This window comes from Coenobita brevimanus, chromosome 94, assembly GCF_032717465.1.
Source record: "Coenobita brevimanus isolate Jiangsu-jjx chromosome 94, ASM3271746v2, whole genome shotgun sequence".
Taxonomy (NCBI): domain Eukaryota; kingdom Metazoa; phylum Arthropoda; class Malacostraca; order Decapoda; family Coenobitidae; genus Coenobita; species Coenobita brevimanus.
In genome coordinates, this window is record NC_137047.1 from 25,925,414 (window position 1) to 25,947,517 (window position 22,104).

Consider the following 22,104-nt stretch of genomic DNA (forward strand, 5'->3'; position numbering starts at 1 on the left):
ATTTCCCCCTCAAAAGAACGCAGTTACAAATTTCTCAAAGTTTTTGTTCTTGCTGTTGCCAGACGGGTAGACGCGCACTTACAGAAGCCTGTCTATCCTTAACCTCTTCAGTCCGATGCTGTCATGTCTTCAGGCCGTACTTTCTACCTCCAGACCAATTATTTTCAGTTTCGGTAAGACCCTCCGTACTGAAGGGGCTAATAAAGGATACATTTATTTAATGCCTTCAGTCAGAAAGGTCATTCGTAGGCTGAATTAATTCTCCGGCATGGCGTAATTATAGTAAACAAGGAGCACACAGAGTGCAACACCCGCACAAACACAGTGTACGCACAGATGGACAAATCATTTGCAGGTTTATTCGATGTTTGCGCTTAAACACACACACACACACACACACACACACACACACACACACACACACACACACACACACACACACACACACACACACACACACACACACACACACACACACACACACACACACACACACACACACACACACACACACACACACACACACACACACACACACACACAAAGGGTTTATGATAACACTGTTTGGTGATAATATTGTGTTGCTCAGAGAGAGAGAGAGAGAGAGCGTGTTGGATGAGGGGGATAGAGAAGCGGAGAGAGTTGAGAGGGTGAACGGAGTTGGATAGAGGTATGTAGAAGAGGAGGCAACGGAAGGAGATGGAGAGTGAGGAGAATAGGATGCAGGGAGGTGGAGGATGAGGGATTGGAGTGCATCGGGACGTGAAATGCTGGATGATGATGAATTATGAATGGGTATGTGGGTAAGGGAAGAAGATGAAAGGTGGAAGAAGTGAGGGGATAGGTGATGGGAGGGAAGAGGTATGAAGATGAGAGGAGAGGAAGGTGGTGAGGACAGGGGATAAGTAGAGGCTAGAAGAGTGGGGAAATGGAGGAAAGAAGAGGATAAGGGGGAAAGGATGATTGCGAAGGGGAAGAAGTTAAGATGAGTGTAAAGGAGTCAGTGGTTGGTGAGGAGCTGAATGAATGGAGAAAGTAAAATGTGGGGAGGAGGAAAGATTAGTAAATAGTACTACATAGGAAATACCAATACACATAATACGAGGCGCATGTGCTAATGATGAGGTCTTTTGCGGATGTGAAACTAATTGCCCTGAAGATCCACCCAACGTGTGTGAGAAAAGAATAGAACCTTGTGAAATTAGGAATAAATTTGATTGGAGAGAGAGGAGCAGATGACGAGGGACTAGAGAAAAAGTGAAATTGGTAGTGTTAGGATGACAGGAGAGGAGGAGAGAAAAAGGGTGAAGTGTGGAGGAGGGGAAGAGCCAGAGGGTAAGAGTAGAGGGCAGAGGGTGAGGGGGGATGAGTGAAGATGAAGGAATGGGAATGGGATTAAGGGTGAGGGGAAGGGGAGAGAAAAGGGGTAAAATGAGGATGAGGGGAGACAGCAGACAATGAGAATGAAGAAGATTTTGTAGATGAGGGAATTAGGATCATGACGAACAAAGGGACAGGGAATAAGGAGTAAATGAGGGTGACGGGAGAGGGCAAAGAGGGTGAGAAGACTAGAGTAGAGGGCGAGAGGATGAGAGAGAGGACGAGAGCAAAGGGTGGGATGAGAGGGTGAGAAGGAGATCAAAGGATGGGATGAGGGGGTGAGGATGAAAGCAAAAGGTGGGATGAGAGGGTGAAGAGAGAGAAATGAAAAGATGCCAACACCTGTTCCACCAGCCGAGGGACATGCTTCCTCTAATTAACCTGTTGCCAATCTTGACCAACTTTGCCGGCGTGACGGTATGTCTGCGGCATTCGAGAGACAAAAATAAAAACGCGACAGTTGCCAGCCCCGCACTTTCGACTGAGAAACAGGCTTTGTTGATTAACAACACTGGCTCTAAAACGTATGTAAACACTAGCACGTAAAACACACACACACACACACACACACACACACACACACACACACACACACACACACACACAGCAGAGAGAGAGAGAGAGAGAGGGAGTGAGAGAGAGAGTTGGTAATACTGTTAATCCGCACATTTAGTAACCACGTAGCATACTCCTTCACTTCTACGTAACAACACCCAGTAACACAGAAGTCTTCCAGTAAAACTCTTCATCACCCATTAGCACCACCCACCCAGCAGCACCTATCACCCTGTAGCTAAAAGGACACCTAGGAACACTTAGCACCCAGCACCACCACTCACAGCAGTACATATCTGTTTAATAAGGGAACCCATCAGCACCCACAACTGCCAGCACCTAGTAACAGCACTATCCCAGGAGCACCCATAACCTTCTAACCTAGTGAGCACCCTACAACACTCACAAATTCCCAGCACTTATATTTTACCCTGACTTGGCCTAAAATTGCTACCTCTCCCCCTTGAATGTTGAACTGCGACCATAGATTAATACTAGAATATGGTTCTCGTTACGAAGAAGTGCTACGGGAAGGATGTAGAGCAATAGTGTGGTTATTATTCTTCCACTGAGCTACGTGAAAGAAGCTGCAAAAGGACGAAAGTCTGGGCCAAGTTACAGTAAAAACGGTACCCACGAATTCATTGAGCAGCTGTTAGTATGGCAACGCCCAGATATCTTCCATAAACCCAGCAAGCACACACACACACACACACACACACACACACACACACACACACACACACACACACACACACACACACACACACACACACACACACACACACACACACACACACACAGTAAGTCTCACCTGGTGGTAAACAGTTCTAATTGGTGGGTCCTGCTCACCCTTGTTTATCGGCCAAGTTTGTCTGAGTCACGAGCTACTCCCTCTCCTCTCCCCCATATCTCCGCCACCCCATTTCTTCCCTTCCTTAAATATACTTATCCCCTCCCTCATTTTCCCCTTCTCTCAGCTCACTCATCTGTCCCTCCTTCCCCTTTCATCCTTCAGCATATCTTCCACCCATGTCTCCTCCTTTCCCCTCCGCATCTTCCCGTCCCTCTCATTATTTTTTCATCCTTTTCCCTCTTCAACTCCATCTGTAAGCTTATAACCTAGTTCCCCCCCCTCTTACCTTCCCCCTTCTCTGCTTGCTGAACTGTCCCTCTTATTGTCCTCCTTCCCCTCACTTTTCCCCTTTCTCTCCCTATCTTCCCCTCCCTGTCATTTTAGGTTTATCCCCTCCCCTTTCCCATTCCACCTTCTTTCCATCTCACATGACATTCATCTTTACCTCCGTCCCCCCCATTCTTCCTTCAGCATATTGTCCTCTTCCATTCATTCCCATCCCCACCCTCCCCACCCTGCCCTTCCTCTCTTTACTGTACAGACGCAAAATTCTCATCCCTTCCCCTCCCCGCCCTCCCCTTCCGTCTGTCACCAATGTCTCTATTCACTTGTCTGTCACTCCCTCCCCTCCATCCCTCCCATCTGTTTACCTTTCTCTCTTCTCCCCTCTCCTTGATCATCTTACCTCCCTTCTCCCTTTTCTCTTCACTCCCTTTTTCTCATCACTCCCTTTTCTCTTTTCCTTTCTTCCCCCTTCTCTCTTCACTTCTCCCCTCTCTCCCTCTCTCTTCCTTCTTCATTACTTTCCCCTTCTCTTCACTGTTTTCTCTTCTTGCAAACATCACTCTCCCCTCCACTCCTCTACCCCATCGCAGCACCCTCTCTTCCGCGGCACCCCTTCGCTCGTAGGCGGAAGTGGTGGGGAAATGTAAGTAGGCAGAGTAGTGGACTAAAGGGCTGTTGGGACGTAGGTTTGATGCTGCCCTTTGTAGAGGACCAAAAAAGGAAAAAAAATCAATTCTTTATCACTGTCTTCCTGTCTTCCCCGCTAATGTAATCTCTGGCTAGTGATGGTGGGTATTGTGGTATCTCTGGCTAGCGATGGTGGGTATTGTGGTATTTGTGGCTAGCGATGGTGGGTATTGTGGTATTTGTTGGCTAGCGATGGTGGGTATTGTGGTATTTGTGGCTAGCGATGGTGGGTATTGTGGTATTTGTGGCTAGCGATGGTGGGTATTGTGGTATTTGTGGCTAGCGATGGTGGGTATTGTGGTATTTGTGGCTAGCGATGTTTGTTATTGTGGTATTTGTGGCTAGCGATGGTGGGTATTGTGGTATTTGTGGCTAGCGATGGTGGGTATTGTGGTGTTTGTGGCTAGCGATGGTGGGTTTTGTGGTATTTGTGGCTAGCAGTGGTGGGTATTGTGGTATTTGTGGCCAGCGATGGTGAGTATTGTGGTATTTGTTGGCTAGAGATGGTGGGTATTGTGGTATTTGTGGTATTAGTTCTCATTTAGTAACGTTTAATGATTGCTTAGTATCAGTTCATTATTGTGTGGTAGGTGAATTATTTGGTCACGGAATCAGGCTTCCTAGTTTATGTCCAGAGTTTAAGTGCTTAAAGAAAGACAATGATAAATAAAAAAATCAGTAATATTGCTCCTCCACTTCCACCTTTACCATCCATTATTCCTCCTCCTCCTCCTCCATCTCCTTCCCTCCTCGACTCACCTAGCTCCTTCCTCACCTCTTCCTCCCCCTTCCCCTCTCCTCCCTTCCCTCTCTTCCCTCCCCAGTTCATCATCTCTCCCCGTTCTCTCTCCTCCCACAGCTCCCCTCCCTGGTTTAATATTTTCCAAGTTATACGTTATTTCTCTGGATCCCGGCTGTAATTAGGATGTAAATTTTATGTTGTGTAATTTGGATGGTTGTACGTACATGATGGTTTGGCTAATGTGTTCGTGATGATTTGTGTGTGTGTGTGTGTGTGTGTGTGTGTGTGTGTGTGTGTGTGAGTGAGAGAGAGAGAGAGAGAGAGAGCGTGTTCGCGTTTGGAAAAAGCTACGCGTACTCATGACGAAAAAAACAAGTTCCCTTAATAAGCTAACACACGAGGTAATTTTTATAGCTAATGAGGCTAATATTACCAAATGCGTTTAATTAGGCGTGAGGTGTTAATACAGGTGCGTGTAATGAGCATATACCCACACGCGCTGCCCCGTCATCGTATGTTAAGCTCGTTTTTATGAAGTCTGGGCCTCTGTAGTTATGACCTAGCGTACGTAGCCTCGTTTTTTGTACCTTTATTGTGGTTAAATAGGGAATAGATGGATAAGAGGTGTCAGCAGTGAAATTTGAGATGTTACATTGGACCTGGTGAAGTGTTTCGGCCGCAAGCGGAAGTGGGGAAGTTATGTTCAACACTGTGTAATTGTTAGTGACGATAGGGATTTGTGGTAGCTTGGATAAATGAGTGTAATAATAATGATAATAATAATAGTAACAATAATAATAATAGCCTAGTAATAATTATAATGAAGATGATGATGATACAGACACCGTAATATTTATCGAATCACCTAATCCCAGAGGTCATCGGTGGCCACTACTTTCTCCTCCATGCCCCAGTTACAGTAGAAGAATATTTATTAATGCCCAGAATTTCTTGCAAATCATTGAACACTGACTGCAATACTTAAAAAGCGCTGTTACGTATATGGCTGTTGATAAAAAAAAATGCAACAGTATGGAGAGAACCCATCTAGTGTGAAAATATCGCGTTTATCGTATACTGTCTATATTCCATTCTTTTGATTATGTCTTTTTACTCAATTTTCGGGATCCACTTTGTTTTTCAGATCAACTTCGATTCTGTCTACTCTTTGTGCTAACCATTCGTTCTCCATTCGTGTCATTTGTTCAAGCCACTCGTGCACCTTCGTCTTTGTTGTTACGTGTACGGGGCACCCTAGGAAATGTGGGAGAAAGTTCAGGGCGTTATTTTGGGGTTGACTTACAGTAAAAAAATGGTATATAAACATTGGTGCAATCACAGCCATTACGGAGCTGCAGGTACTAAAGTCCTCCTGAATTATCTCACGTTTTCAGGCCATCTCATATCGTTATCATTTATTCCCACTCTCCTCCCTCTAGATTCAGTCAAGGCACATCCACACCCAAAATTTTATCCGTGACCGTTTTATTTGGCTTTCGAGAACATCCTATTACTGAATGATTTATTGAAGGCCGTATTGACATTCTTAGTTCAAAGTCTCTCCTAAACTGAATAAAATCGTCTGAAGGTTTCAAAATCAACTATGTCATCAGGCTGAAGGGAGTTAAAGCCCTCATTAATCGTGCATCCGCTCTTATGATAAATAGTAATAACAGGCAGTGAAGATGTTAATAATAGTACTGATATTTAGAATTAATATCCAAACGCTGATTTTCAAAACACCAGACGATCGTACCCAGAACGCGGTATTAGTCGTGATTATCAGCATCTCTGAATAATTACGTGCGGCCGTGTTGAGCGCGTTTAATATTCCCCGCGGGCTTTGTTGTGGTGCTTATAATGCCAGGCGGCCACGAAAATTGTACGTCTAATAATCCACTAATTGCCCCGTGAGTTTTAATGACGCTGCGGTGGTTGGGGGTTATCTCTTGTGCGTGAATGGGTGAGTGGGCACTGCTGGGTGATTGGTGGGTGTGGGTGGTTGCTGTGGAGGCGTGAGTGATTGTGGGAGATGTGTTGGGGTTGAGGTGGTGAGAGAATCTTGAGTTGGTGGTTGTGGGAGAGTTGAATTGGATGGCTGTGGTGGTGTTGGGGTGTTGTGTTATTGTGGTTGTGAAGGTGTTGATGTGGTGCTTGTAGGTATGTCTGGGTGCGAGCGGTGGGAGTTATATGACGCTACTGTGATTGGAGGATATTTCACGTCGGTGGTAAAGGTGGGGTGGTGGGTATTGTGGGGGCTCTGGATAAGTGGTAAGTTCGGTAGTGGGACTTATGAGCATGTTGAGATGGTGGTGTTGTAATGGCGTGGTTGTGAAGATAGTGTGATGTTTGGGGTGGTGGTGTGGTGATGATTTGTTGATGTTGCTGTGGAGTGTTGTGGTGGTGTGGTGTGGTGATGTTTCGTTGGTGTTGTGGTGGGGTGTTGTGGCGAGGTTACTGAGCTGGAAGTGCATGTTGTGAGATTGAGGGTGTTGTCTTTGTGGTTGAGGTGTGCTGTGGTAGGAGTGTTAGGGAGGTGGTGGTGTTGAGTTAGTGGTTGCTACGCTTGGTTGTTATTTTCACGCGGAGTGTTAAAAAGGGAAGGTGGGTGAGCGAATGGGTAAATGGGCACCGCTAGGTAATGGTTATATGTGGACGGGTGTTGAGGTGTGGGTCGTATTAAGTTGGTGGTGTGGTCGGAAGTTGGGTGGTGTGACGAGAATAATGGTGTGGTGAAGGGTTGTGCTAGTGTGGTGAGGGCTTGTGGGGATGTGGCGGGGGTGGTGGTATGGTGAGGAGTGTGGTGGGGGTGATGGTGGTGTGGTTGGGCTGGTGGTAGTGTGGGAGAGGTAGTGGTATGGTGGGGGATGTGGTGGTGTGTTGGGGAGCTGTGGTGGAGTGCGTTGGGGTGGGGTGATGGGGAGTTGTGGTGGTGGTGCAGAGTGTGTTGGGATGGGGTGATGGGGAGTTGTGTTGGTGTGGAGTGTGTTGGGATGGGGTGATGGGGAGTTGTGGTGGAATGGAGTGTGTTGGGGTGGGGTGGTAGTATTTGTGGGGGGGAGGGGGATGAATGTGTGCGTGCGTGCGTGTGTATGGGGGGGGGGGATGAAAGTAGCACATATGCGGGGATTCGAAGAAGTAACCCAACAAAAACTAGATCTGTGTGAAGAAAGACGGGAGGGAGATTTCTCCTACAGTGGAGCCACAGTCCGATGATGATGATGGTGATGATGATGATGATGATGATGATGGTGATGATGATGATGATGATGATAGCTTCAACACTGTCAAAGAACATGATAAGTTTAGTTGTATTGTATCTCCTTGAAGTATCGCGGAATGATACAGATTCGAAGAGTGTGCCGTCACCAGTACCGGGAGCAATTAAATTAAGATATGGAAACTGAACAGAGGCTCTCATTGGCTGGACCCCATGACGTCACACTTTATGCCTTCTCAACCTGCCCACGTGGGTTAGTTGTGTTCCTGTGTTCCTCGAGGCTACGGAGCTCTTGCGTTGTCTAAGTTTTTTTTGTTTGGTGATGCGTAATCGACACTTTGAAAGAGTATTTTGGGAAGAGACGTGACGTAGTATCTGTAGGAAGTGATGGGGCGAGAAGGAAGTAGTGAGCCGAGGTACCAGCCACAGGAACCAAGGCAGGTAGAGTTTATTTTGTAGAGTTATATGGTGTTTTCACTGGCTGCTGCATTGCATTAACCGTTTACTGTTACCTCACACCCTGCGCATTTAACCTTAATGATCAGTGATTTTTGGTTTCCATTTGTCTTCGTGTCACAAACTTAGAGAAGTGATTGATGAAGGCTGATTGAGATGAAGTGTGATGTAAATAAGTGATGGTGTCAGACGCCAAGATGAACGTGTAGCTTGGAGTCACTTACCGAGCATGACCACAGCAGTCGTGACGGAAGAAACATAAAAAACGGTGTATCATTAATTGTCTGTTGGTTAATTGGCCAAGGGGAGAACACTTTACTTTTGAGTAACCGCACAAGAATTTAACTTATGCCGGAGGAGAGTTAAGATGAATAGGAAAGTCTGGTTGGCAAAACTGAGGAGGGAGTGGGTTGAGGGAGGACTTACGATGAGGAGAGGGGAGGAGGATGGAGGAAAGGGAGAGGGAATGTGGGAGGTTGAGGTGGAGAAAACCGGAGAAGGGGAGGGGTCAGAACCAGTGTGTGTGTGTGAAGAGGTATTATACAGCCCATTTAGGATCTCTGCAATAGCTTTTCTGACAGAGCTGTTAATTGATGAGCTCGAAGCCATCACAGCGACTGAAACTAAGGGAAAGCATGATTGGTGAGGGCATCTGCTCCTACAACGCTGTTTGTCGAGGGTATGCAGTACAGATGGAAGATGGCCTTCAAGTGCATGGCTATCCAACAACGCACAACGCATGCGCCAACGTTTCCTTCTTCCTTTGTGCTGAGGCTCTTTAGCGTACTTTGCCAGTCAATTTCTTCAGTGTTTTTAATGCTCAGTCCGCATTTTACATGCAATAGAAATAAATAGGTTGCTTATTTGTGATAGTCTAGCCAGTTGCGCTGTTTCTATCCCACCAAGAACGGATTTAGGAATGACTGAATAGGGAGGCAGCCGGAGACGGAGCAGCGTGGAGTGCCGCCATTTGGTGGCCAAGGTCGACGCATGTACGCATGTTGGAACCTTTGTAAACGATACGATGCAAACGATACGAATGACGGTATGCATGGTGTCCCATCTGTGTAGCTAATATGAGTATTCAGTACTAACGTGCCTAACAAACTTAAATCGCATTGTTGATAATAACTTTTACATACATAGTGTGATGAACCCGTAGGGAATATTTAGGAAGAATGTGGTGATGGAGAAGAACGCTTTCATGCGTTGGCAGCAACTGAGCAATATAAACGTCCCTCATCTCATTCCCTGTCTCCCAGAAGTGAGATTGTGGACTGCAGAAGAGCACCTTACAGCTTTCAGTCCACCGAGCTCACGCTTCAGATGAATGTGGGGCTGCTGCCGCCGCCTTATTGCACCATACCTTCTGCCGTCTCCACCTCCTCAGTCGACAACGGAATTGAAAGAGTGAATACGTTACTACATGCTATGCAGTAGCCTTCACCAAAATTAAATGTGTGTGTGTGTGTGTGTGTGTTGTGCAGGGGGTTAGCGTGCATTGTGTGTGTGTTACTGGGTCGCATTCTCGTCGTTTAAGGAGATACCCAAGCACCTCTTCCTTGCCGGTTTATTTTAGCATATACCACTTTTAATATTCTCTTGGTGTGAGTGTGTGGGCGCTGATGTGATGGTGTTATGGAGGTGAGTGTGGGGATGTGAGTGGGTGTGGTGGTAGTGTGTGTGAGTAGGGTGGAAATGAAGGGAAGGACGGAGAGGTAAGAGGAAAATGAGATGAGAGAAAAGGGGGTGTGGAAGAGGAAGAGGGAATTATGGAGGGAGGAGAGGTATAGTAGACAGACAGACAGACACAGCCACTTACATAACAGCCCACACACACACACACACACACACACACACACACACACACACACACACACACACACACACACACACACACACACACACACACACACACACACATCACTTCCCCCCTCTGACTTCCTCATGGCTGACATTAAAATTTCTTCAGTTGATGTATTTTCTGCCATCACTGGCCTCAGTACTAACAAGGCATATGGGCCTGATGGGGTCCCTCCTGTTGTTCTCAAGAACTGTGCTTCTGTGCTTACACCCTGCCTAGGCAAACTCTTTCGTCTTTGTCTGTCAACTTGTACCTTTCCTTCTTGCTGGAAGTTTGCTCTCATTCAGCCAGTCCCAAAGAAGGGTGACCACTCCCAACCCTCCAACTATCGTCCAATTGCTTTAACGTCCTGTATTTCAAAAGTTTTCGAGTCAATTCTTAATAGAAAAATTTTAAGGCATCTTTCCTATCACAACCTTCTTTCCGATCGTCAGTATGGGTTCCGTCAGGGACGCTCCACTGGCGATCTTCTCACCTACCTTTCAGACTCCTGGTCATCCTCCTTTCGGGACTTTGGCGAAAGCTTTGCCATTGCACTTGACATCTCAAAGGCTTTCGATCGAGTCTGGCATAAATCTTTAATTTCCAAACTTCCCTCCTACGGTTTCTATCCTTCTATCTGTGCCTTCATCGCTAGCTTCCTTTCTGGTTGTTCTATAGCCGCTGTTATAGACGGCCATCGTTCTTCTCCTAGATCTATCAACAGTGGTGTTCCTCAGGGCTCTGTCCTATCACCAACTCTCTTCCTTTTATTCATCAATGATCTTCTAAGCTGTACATCTAACCCTATCCACTCATATGCTGATGACTCCACCCTTCACCTTTCCATTCGGTTCCCGCAACGCCCATCTCAACAGTTACTTCAACAAACAAGGGATGAGGCTATGGCACACCTAATGTCTGACTTGGCTCGTATCTCTGACTGGGGTAAAAATAATATGGTTGTCTTTAATGCATCTAAGACTCAGTTCTTACACCTTTCAACCCGACAAAATCTTCCACAGGTATACCCACTAATGTTTAATAATATTCAGCTTAATCCTACATCATCCTTGAACATGCTTGGGGTTTCATTTACTCGGGACTTATCTTGGAAAGATCATATTACATCTCTTGTAAAATCTGCTTCCAAGAGATTGGGTGTGCTAAGCCGACTCCGCTCTTTCTTTACCCCTGCGCAATTGTTGACTCTATACAGGGGTTTTATCCGCCCCTGTGTGGAGTACAACTCTCATGTGTGGGGAGGCTCCCCTCATACAGCTCTTCTCAATAGGGTGGAGTCAAAGGCTTTTCGTCTCATTAACTCTCCTCCTCTTACTGACTCCCTTCAACCTCTGTCTCTTCGCCGCACTGTTGCATCTTTATCTCTTTTCTATCGCTACTTTAATGGTCACTGCTCCTCTGAACTGTCTGCTTGCATTCCTCCACCTCTACGACGGGCGCGTAGCACCCGTCTGGCAGCAGACTCTCATCCTTTTTCTGTCCATCTCTCTAATGCAAGAATTAACCGTTACTCCCAGTCTTTCATTTATGCAACAGGTCAACTCTGGAACTGTCTCCCTCTGTCTGTATTTCCTGCTGCCTATGATCTCCAGTCTTTCAAACGCAGTGTGTCCAGGCATCTCAAAATGATCGGATCTTGAATTTGGCTCTATATTGTATTTTGTTTTTCTCTTGGAGGGAACTGTTACTGCGGGCTCATGGCCTTTGGTTCCTTCTTCCTCGCATAAAACACACACACACACACACACACACACACACACACACACACACACACACACACACACACACACACACACACACACGTCTCAAATATAATCTGCTCCATCCTGTGTGATCTTTACGTAACAAAAGGAGAGAAAAAAATCGGAAATAAACCATTAAATGAAAAACTTGGCGAAAATCGGATTATCCTCGCCCACCCACCACTTCCTCCCGCTGTCTAACTCCCGGAAAATAGGAGGGAAAAGCGGCCGAATGGAAGAGTATTATTTTTTTCCCTTGTCTTGAGGGAAATTAATTGGAAAGCTGGGAAATAGAAAATAGTGGGTTAGTGTTTAAAGTTTGTGGACCTGCGGAGAGTAAGTGTTGGTATTATTTTCGTTATTATTATTATTATTAGTTTTTGTTAGTATTCTTATTGTGATTATTATTACTATTATTGTTATGAAGATGGTGATGATTATTACAGTATTGTTGTTGTTATTATTGTTGTTGTGTTATATTCTTTACCAGCATTCACATTTGTAATTAGTCATTAACTTTTTTTTTTTTTTTTTTTTTTTTTTTTTTTTTTGGACAATTTTTCTCGTTTTTCTACTGATGTGTGTGTGTGTAAAAGATAGGGTGAGACGGCAAGGAGAGCCCGGAAGATAGAGTGAGAGGAAAGAAGTGGGAGAGAGATGGGAGAGGATTTCGGGAGGGAAGAGGAGAGAGAGAGAGAGAGAGAGAGAGAGAGAACGAGGAGCCGCAGGAATATTGGAAGAGGGCGTTGCAGAGCCCAATGAGAGAGAGAGAGAGAGAGGAGGGGGGGAAGCAAGTTGTGGTTTGAGAGGAAGGATGACAAGTGGAGGGTAAGGAGGAGAGAGAGAGAGAGGGGGGGAAGGGGAGGGAGAGGGGAAGGGGGAGGGGGGAAGGAGCAGAGGGAGGTAAGTATGGAGGGTGTGAGGAGAAGAAAGGCAGAGAGGTGAAAGGAGAGGTGAGGAAGTTGGGAGAATGATAAATGAAGAAGGGAGAGTAAGGGGAGGGAGGTATGAAAGGAAGGACGAAGAGAGAGAGAGAGAGAAATGGGGTATGGGAAATATGAAGGAAGGAAGGATAGGACTGTGAGGAAGGGAAGGATGAGGAGGGTAGAAGGAAGGGGAGAAGTGGAGAGGCAGAGAGAGGGTGAGAGCTGGAAAGGGAGAGGGAGTTCGGGTGAGAGGAGGAGAAGGAGAGAGAGCTAGGGTGCGAGGCGGAGAGAGAGGGTGAGAGCTGGAGAGGGAGAGAGTGCGTGTGAGAGGTAGGGGGGTAAGGGAGGAGTTATAGCCACTACATAACCTTGCTGACAATGCAGGTTAATGTATGGCTGGGTGGCCTCGAGCAGACCACGCAGAATTTAGGGCACAGTAAGCAGCGGGGAGGCAGACACATACACACATGGCGGGGAGGAAAGAGAGGTAGGGAGAAGGGAGAGAGAAAAGGGGTACGGCATGGGAGAGGAAAAAGGAGAAAAGTGGAAAGCAGAAAGGAGGAAGAGGAAGGAGAAAAGGCAGGGAAACGGATTGGGAAGGAAGGAGTAAAGGAGAGAGAGAGAGAGAGAGAGAGAAAATGAAGTGCGTAGAATAGGAAGGTATGAGTTTTTCTTATTATCAGGAAGTGAGAAAGCAGAGGAAAAGTAAGAAGATAGAATTAAGAGAGCAAAGGAGGTAGTGAAAGATGAAAAATAGGGTGAATGGGGCGGGAACGAAGAGGAGCTGCAAGAGAAGGGAAGGAGGATAGGGAAAACGAGGAGAAGATGAGGGACATTGAGATGAAAGAGAGAAGAGAAGGAGAATGGAAGGTTGCAAAGGAAAGGAGGAAAGGGAAAGGGCGAGAGATAAGAGGCAACGAAGATGGAAGAATGATAAAGCGACTCTCTCTCTCTCTCTCTCTCTCTCTCTCTCTCTCTCTCCCTCCCTGTTTATTTTACCTACCATTCCGTCTACCTATCCAGCAACCCATCTGTTTTTGGCTTTCTGTTGTCCTATCCTTTATCCTTTTTACGTGTTCATTCCCAGTTTATCAGCCTGTGTCTGTCTGTTTAAATAATAACAAAATCATTTCCATAGAATTTTGCTAACGTCCGAGTTGAATGCAGTGTAATATTAATCTTTTTATAATCCACCTAAATGATTTACGAAAAGAGGTGAAAATCCTGACAGCTGTGACTTCCCATAATGATAAAAATAATGAAAAACCCCTCTATGTCCGGGTACATTTACTTCATGGATTTACAACAGTGCTTTGATAAATATAATTGCTGTGTTTATGTGTTTTTTAGCAGTGCATCAAACGTAGCTTTAGCGGAACCATATGGCTTAGTGCAGAGCGGTGGTGGTGGTGGTGATAATATTTGTAATGGTAATATTTGTGTTCATATTATATTTCCCTTATGACTGACTGACTCTGGGTTTGTATTTAATAATTTTTCCCTGGAACTAGTACTCTTCCTTACTTCTCACTCGCCTTCCCACGTCACCACTTGGGCACATACACACACACCTGCCGTCCATTTTAAGTACATATTAAGTACATACGCCTGTCTCATCCAGGACTATTGTGAGAGTCTTGTTTGTCCTATATGTACCGTGGAAGGACAATAATTTTAACTATTCAAACCATCAAACTGTTACCTACCTAAGCCTAGGGCTGGATTCGGGTTCTTTCAGACAGCAGACCACTTTGATTACATTACCACCACGTTCCCTAGACCACTAACTCCCACGTAGATATGTAAAATAAAAAAATAAATGGGTAAATAAACAAATTAGAGTATTATATATATTATTATTTTTTCTCTTTCTGCAGGTGAGTGAGTGTGGCGGTAATGACCCAGTGACAGCCTCCTGGTGAGTGCGTTAGTGCCTTAATTACCATCATTTGCCGTAATTGTCCTCTTTACACTTAGCTCTCAATTAATGCTTACATCTGTTACATTTGTGTACTGTTTGCAGGCTGCGAAGGAAATATAATGGAGCTGTATGAGAGGGAAGTGAAAGAAAAGAGAGGGAGTGGAAAGAGGAAGAGAGAAGAAAAGGAGGAAATGAAAGAGGGAAAATTAAGTAGAAGAAAGAGGAGGTTTGAGGACAGTGGCGAGATAAAGATGGGAAAGGAAGGGTGAGGAGGAAGACAGTGAAAGGGAGAGTGTGGGAAAGGAATGGAGATGAAGAAGATATAGAGGAAAGAGGGGAGATTATGAATGAGAGAGAGAGGGGGAATAGAAGGGGAGAAAAGGGAGAAAGAAGGAAAGGTGTGGGAAAAGAGTAAAGCGGAGGGAAGGAGAGGGGAGGGAAAAGGACTAAAAGAGGAGCTAGGGGAAGGAAGAGGAAAGAAGGTGGTAAGAGATGATGGGGATGGGATGGGGTAGATGAGAGAAAAGAGTGGAAAGAGGAGCGAAGTGACGAAAGAAAGAGGAGGGAAATGGAATAGTGCATTGAAGAGGAGGATGCGAGAAAGAAGAGAGACATGATAAAGGTAAAGGGAAGGGAGAAGGAAAGGGAGTATTTAAAGGAAGGGTAAGATACGTCTGAAACAGGGAGATAGAGGGAGAAGCAGGAAGAGAATTGGGGTAAGGGAGATGAGAAAAAGTAAGAGAGAGAACGAAAAGGAAGGATGAGTATAAAAATGGAAATAAGCAAAAAGGAAGTAGAGGGAAGGGAAATATGGAGAGGAAAGGGAATGGAAAAAAAAAATGCGTGCAAAGACGAAGGAAAAAAGAAAATGGAGAAAGTGGAAGATTTAAATATGAGGGAAGGAGGGAGAAGGAAGAGGAGGTAAGGGTGACGGAAAAGAGGAGAAGAGGGAAAAGGAGGGAAAAGAAGTGGGAAGATATAACAGGATGGAGAGAGAGAGAGAGTGAGGGAAAGCGAAGGGGGAAGTGGAGAAGAACAAAGAAGGAAATGGAGGAGAGGAAGGGAAGTACCTCGGAAGTGGAGAAAGAGAAGATTGAGGGGGAGACGGAGAAGAGGAAGAGGGCTGGAACGAGGATGATGATAGTGGAGATGAGGGGAATGGGAAAGCTAGTGGAGATGAGGGAAAGGGGTAAAGAGATGATGGAAAAAACAGTGAATAGAGGGGAAAGAATAGAAAGATGGAGCACAGTGGAGAACAGAAGGGGAGTAAGTGAGGTGGAGAGAGAGGAGTACTGGGAGGGAAGTGGAGAGGAGGAAGGAAAGGAGCTGGAGAGAGAGAAGGACTGGGAGGGAAGTGGAGAGGAGGAAGGAAAGGAGCTGGAGAGAGAGAAGGACTGGGAGGGAAGTGGAGAGGAGGAAAGGAGGAGATAGGTTTAGAGCTGTCTGATGGGGCCCTTGGTAGTGTGGTGGATGATGGTTGTGGTTAATGGTTACCGGTAGCACTAATGGTGGTTGTGGTGGTTAACTGGTTGTAGTTACTGTTGCCTTAGGTAGTGGTTGTTGAGGGCAGTGGGGATTGTGGTTAATGGCTAATGGTTTACATGCATGACTAGTAGTGCATGGTATTGGTTAATTGTGGTTGTGCCTTTTCTTGTCATAGCTAGTGGTTGTTATGGTTAATGGATGTTGATAATGTCTTGGTTAATGGTAATTTTGGTTGCTGTAGGTAGTGGTTGTCGTGGTTAATGATGCTTATGGTAAATGGTTATAGATAGTTATTGTTTTGGTTGCTGGTAATGTTGCATTTATGTATAGTGGTACGTGATGTGGATGTTCGTGTGGTGGATGTTGGCTAGGTATTTTATGTTTTTGTTTTTAGTAATGGCTGTTGTGGCTACTGATAGCTGTGGTTGATGGATTCATAGTATGCATGTTTTGTGTGTTGGTTATTGCAGTGGTTAATGAGGGTGGTTCATCTGTTTTGCTAATGTAAGTGATTGTACTTGATTAATATAGCTCGTTTTGGTTAATGATGATTGTCACTCACGGCTTTGTGGCTGACGCTGGTTTTACATTTTTTTGGGCTGACATAACTTTTTCTGTATCTACCGTACAAGTTAATTTCGTAGTCTCAAATGAATTTCAGAAGTTTCATAGTAAGTACCGGTAGTATTCAGAAGTTATTCATACTACAACTGATCCTCCTACGTTATCGAGACTTGTCTGTGACAGTCTGATTTATTCAGTCTTCATCCATTCATTTTTTTTTTTCTTTTCTTTTTTTTTTTCATGTCAAGAGTGTAGGGGCCCGGGGCTAAGCTTCTCAGTCTCTGTAGGTACGATTGATTGTAGTTTTGGTACACTGGAAAGCAATCATCGGAGTCCCCCCAAACTAAATCGTGTCTGAGTGAACGGTCCTTGTACTCTAATGAGAAACGCCGAGGGTGAGTTGACAGTGAGATGGCGGCGATGTGATTAGAAGTTGATCGAAGTCTGGCACGTGGGTTTTATCTGCTGGCCAGGGGAAACGACCATTGCATTTTTCTGTACATCGTTATATAGTGATATTCCTCCAAGTGAATGACATCTGCTGAAGTTTAGAGAAAGGCGTCGTCACCATGCTGGGTAGATTAACTGAGATTTTTTCTAACTCGTTAACTGAGAGGTTTGCCCTGAGCTGAATTAAACAGTGTGAACTTGTTAAGAATAAACTAAAACAACGATCTGATGGGTTAATGGTGATTGTGGTTAATGGTGGTTGCAGTTGATTGCGTCAGTGCGAAGGCATTTTTTAATAATTATTCCTGCTTCTCCCAAACAACTAATCTTGGAAAGTGTCTCTCTATTGGGCTTTTTCTACGTTGAATAAAATCATATGGTATCACTTTTAAAATACCAGAGATCGTTGTATTCAGGAGGCTAATGGTGGTATTGGCCCTGAGTGGTGTGGTTAAAGGTTACGGCCAGTGGATGTGGGTGATCTGGACTGGGGCTAATGGCAGAGTGGTGGTGGTAATAGTATTGGTGGCAGTTGGAATTAATTGGCGGCTCTGGCGGCGGCTGCTACTAGTGGTGGTGTGCTGGTGGTGCTGTGGTATGGTGGTGTTGGTGACTGGTGGTGCTGTGGTGTGGTGTGGTGGTATTGGTGTTGGTGACTGGTGGTGATGTGGTGTGGTTGTGGCGGTATATTGGTGTGGTGGTGGCGGTATATTGGTGTGGTTGGTGATGGTGGTCGTGGTGTTAGTGACTGTTGGTGGTGCAGTGATTAGAATTTGTGGGTGGTGGTATTAGTGACTATCGGCGGTGTGGTGATGGTTGTGAAGTGGTGTTGGTGGTGGCGGCAACGGAGACGGTGTATTGGTATGGTGGTGATGGTGTGGCACGTGACGGTATGACTCGTAGTGGTGATGGTGTTGCCGGTGGTAGCGAGTGTTGAGGTCGACGGGAACCTGGTCTAGATTTTCGTCCATTTGTAGTTTATTTCACGCACCTCAGTGGTAGGAAAAGACACCAAATCGTTACCAGCGTTATGTTATAGTGCTTAGCGGATATTACAACGCAGCATTCAAGGTAGAGAGATGGCAGTCTTAGGCCAGGTTAGAGTAAAACAAGTCTAGTGGTGTGTGATGTGGTGGTGGTGGTGACGAAGTGGCCTCTGGTGGTGATGGTGGTGGTGAAGTGGCCTCTGGTGGTGATGGTGGTGGTGGTGGTGGTGGTGAAGCGGCGTCTGATGGTGATAGTGGTGTTGAAGTGGCGTCTGGTGGTGATAATGGTGTTAAAGTGGCGTCTGGTGGTGAAGTGGCGTCTGGTGGTGATAGTGGTGGTGAAGTGGCGTCTGGTGGTGGTGAAGCTGTGGCGTCTGGCAGTGAAGTGGCGGGCAGTATATTAATTACCAGTCATTGGCCGGCAGTGTGTGGTCGTGGGGGCTGCAGTTAGGGGGTTCAAGCTAGTCTGGGACATCGGTTACACGGTTAAAGTTGGTTGGTCGTGCTGGTTGAAGGTAGTTACACGGTTAAAGTTGGTTGGTCGTGCTGGTTGAAGGTAGTTACACGGTTAAAGTTGGTTGGTCGTGCTGGTTGAAGGTAGTTACACTGTTAAAGTTGGTTGGTCGTGCTGGTTGAAGGTAGTTACACGGTTAAAGTTGGTTGGTCGTGCTGGTTGAAGGTAGTTACACGGTTAAAGTTGGTTGGTCGTGCTGGTTGAAGGTAGTTACACGGTTAAAGTTGGTTGGTCGTGCTGGTTGAAGGTAGTTACACGGTTAAAGTTGGTTGGTCGTGCTGGTTGAAGGTAGTTACACTGTTAAAGTTGGTTGGTCGTGCTGGTTGAAGGTAGTTACACGGTTAAAGTTGGTTGGTCGTGCTGGTTGAAGGTAGTTACACGGTTAAAGTTGGTTGGTCGTGCTGGTTGAAGGTAGTTACACGGTTAAAGTTGGTTGGTCGTGCTGGTTGAAGGTAGTTACACGGTTAAAGTTGGTTGGTCATGCTGGTTGAAGGTAGTTACACGGTTAAAGTTGGTTGGTCATGCTGGTTGAAGGTAGTTACACGGTTAAAGTTGGTTGGTCATGCTGGTTGAAGGTAGTTACACGGTTGAAGTTGGTTGGTCGTACTGATTGAAGGTAGTTACACGGTTAAAGTTGGTTGCTTTTTGTGGTCACATGGCGTGGTCATGTTGGTGGGCTCTGGCGTTTACAAGATTAAAATAAGTTGCCCATCGCGGTTCAAGAAGGATAAAGTGTCGTAATTTACTTTGGCAGTTAGGCGGTCAAAGTTCTTTCTTGTGTGGCAACTGAAGCAAGGTATCTCAGATTGATTGTTTATGGCAGTAGAAGGTGGAGAAAAGGTTTAGGCCGGCTCTTCCTTGGACACGATGAAGAATTGATTTAGTTCATTGATGCTGGTTGTCGGATTGTTAAAGTTCAGTGTGAGTGGCGGTTGAAGGCAGTTACATGCTTAGAATGAGTTGGTTGGGGCAGTTGAAGGGGGATAGACAGGTGGAGTTCATTGAGTTTGGCAGTAGATAGCGAGTTAGTTGACACTGATTGTTCGTGGTGACTGAAAGTAGCTTGATGTTTAAATTCGTTGTGGCGGCTGAATGTAGGTAAACCGTATACAAGTTCTTTGCTTTTTGCTGTTAAAGGCATGTAGATTTTGATAATTAAAGGGTTGAAGCTTTTTGTTATTACGGTTTGATGCTATACGTTATTTTTCAGACTTTCTATTAGATTTTAGAATGTATATTGATTGCATGAAGGCTAACCCCTTCAGTCCGATAACGTAATCACGTTTTTATTTTCCCTGTGCCTCCATACAATATCAGCATGAGAGAAACCATTTGCACGAAGAGGATTGGAAACTGTGTGCATTAATTCTTTCACAACCTGACCTCTCTCAAGCTGAATAAAATCGTCTGCAAGTAAGAATATATCTGAAATTCATTCGATTGGAGGTTCTTATTTTGTAGTTTTGTGCGGGCATTGGAGTAGACAATAACAGTTAACTCGAAAGCTGTGATTAAGGATACATTTGTGGTACCCTTCTTTTTGGAGTTAGTATTTTCAAAGCGATTGGAAAGTTGGTGGTTTATGGTGCTTGATTTTAGTTTCTTTTGGCGATAGAATGGCGAACAGAGAATGCTAGTATTGGTCCACCGTAGTTAGATAGCAGCAGTTTGTTTCCTCGTAGCGATAGTTGGTGGTTGAGACTTTTTGACTTTCAGGAAGGAGTGTGTAGATTTTGGTGTTCAATAGCAGTTGAATAATGTAGGCTTTTTGAGTTTGGCTGTTGATAGCGGGTAAACGTTTTGAGATATTCAGCGTTTGGCAGTTGGCTGGGGTGAGTTGTAGCCTGAGGAGTGACTTGACGAGAGGTTTGGAGTGGAGGTATGCGACGTCAGGCACTTGGTGGAGACTCGAGTGGCGGTGGTGGAGAGAGTGGTGGAGGCTTTGAAGGGGGATGGTGGTGGCTTGATGGGTTTGACGGAGGATGGTGGTGGATTCGATGGCTTTGATGGAGGATGGTAGAGGCGATGGTGGATATATGACAGCTGTGTGGAAGATAATGATGGTGGTGGTGGTGGTGGTGGAGGGAGTAGGAAGGATAGTGGTGGTGGTGGTGGTGCTGTAACGTGTGATAAGTGTGGCAGTAAAGGAATGTAGTTGGCTTACTGGATCCTCCTCTCTCCTGTTGCTTCATCCTTTCCTTTCTCCTCTCGTATTCCTGTCTCTTCTCTTCTCTTCTCATTTCTTCTCTTCTCTTCTCCCTTTTCTCTTCTTTTCTCTCTTTTTCTTCTTTCTTTTGCACCGTTTGTCTTTTTGTCATACCTTGTTATTTTTTGATTTAATTTTGTCTTGATTTCTTTCTTCTTTCCCCGACCTCAGTCCTCTTTTTGTCAGTCTTCCCTGCACATTCTTCCCTTATTTCGCATTTTATCATGTTGTCTTTTATCCACATATTCTCGTGCTTTCTTCCCATCTTCTTATGTTTCCTAATTTTTCTTTTATTTTTTTTCACGTCGTCTCTTCTTTATCTTCTCCATGTTGATCTTTCTGGTTTCCTTTGTCATGAATGCTTCTGCTGATCATTTTTCCTCCCATTCCTTAATGTTGCAAGTATTATTCTCTATTAGTAGTTGTGTTATTGTATTTATTCTCTCTCTCTCTCTCTCTCTCTCTCTCTCTCTCTCTCGCTCAATTTTTTTTTTATGCCACGGCTAATCCACCTAGAAAGGACCTACTTACAAAGAACCGTGGAATCTGTTTGTCTAACTCTGTATAGATTGTACTTCCTCCTCCTCCTCCTCCTCCTATTCCTCCTCCTCCTTCTATTCCTCCTCCTCCTCCTCCTCCTCCTCCTCGTTCTTCTTCTTCCCCCATTGCTGGTGATAGTAATGACAGACTTGCTAGGATTATTGATAACCTTCCCTCCTCCCGTCACTCACTCTCTCTCCACCTCCTTCCTTCCTTCCGTCCTTCCTTCCTTCCGTCCTTCCTTCTTCCTCCTTCCTCTCGCTTTCTCTTTCATGTTTCAGTTGCTTCCTTCTTTCTATGTCTCTCTGTTTCCTCTGTTTCTCTGTTCACTCTTTCCCTGCTTTCTTTCTGCCTCTTCCTCTGTTTTCTTTCCTTCCATCCTTCTTTCCATCTTCCTCCTCTACTGTTTTCTTTCCTTCTGCCCTTCTTCCTCTTCCTCTGCTTGCTTTCCTTCCTTCCATCCATCCATCCATCCATCCATCCATCCATCCATCCATCCATCCATCCTTCCTTCATACGTTTCTCCCATCCTCCCTTCCTCCTATCCCCGTCTCTGCCTGTCTATTCATTCATTTATTCATTAATTTTCCTCCTGTATCCGAATATCCATATGCACATCCCCTTTCTCTCTCTCTCTCTCTCTCTCTCTCATTTATTTATTTGTCAATTTTCTCTGTCATCATCGCCATCATCGTCATTAACACTATCATCATTAACGTCAC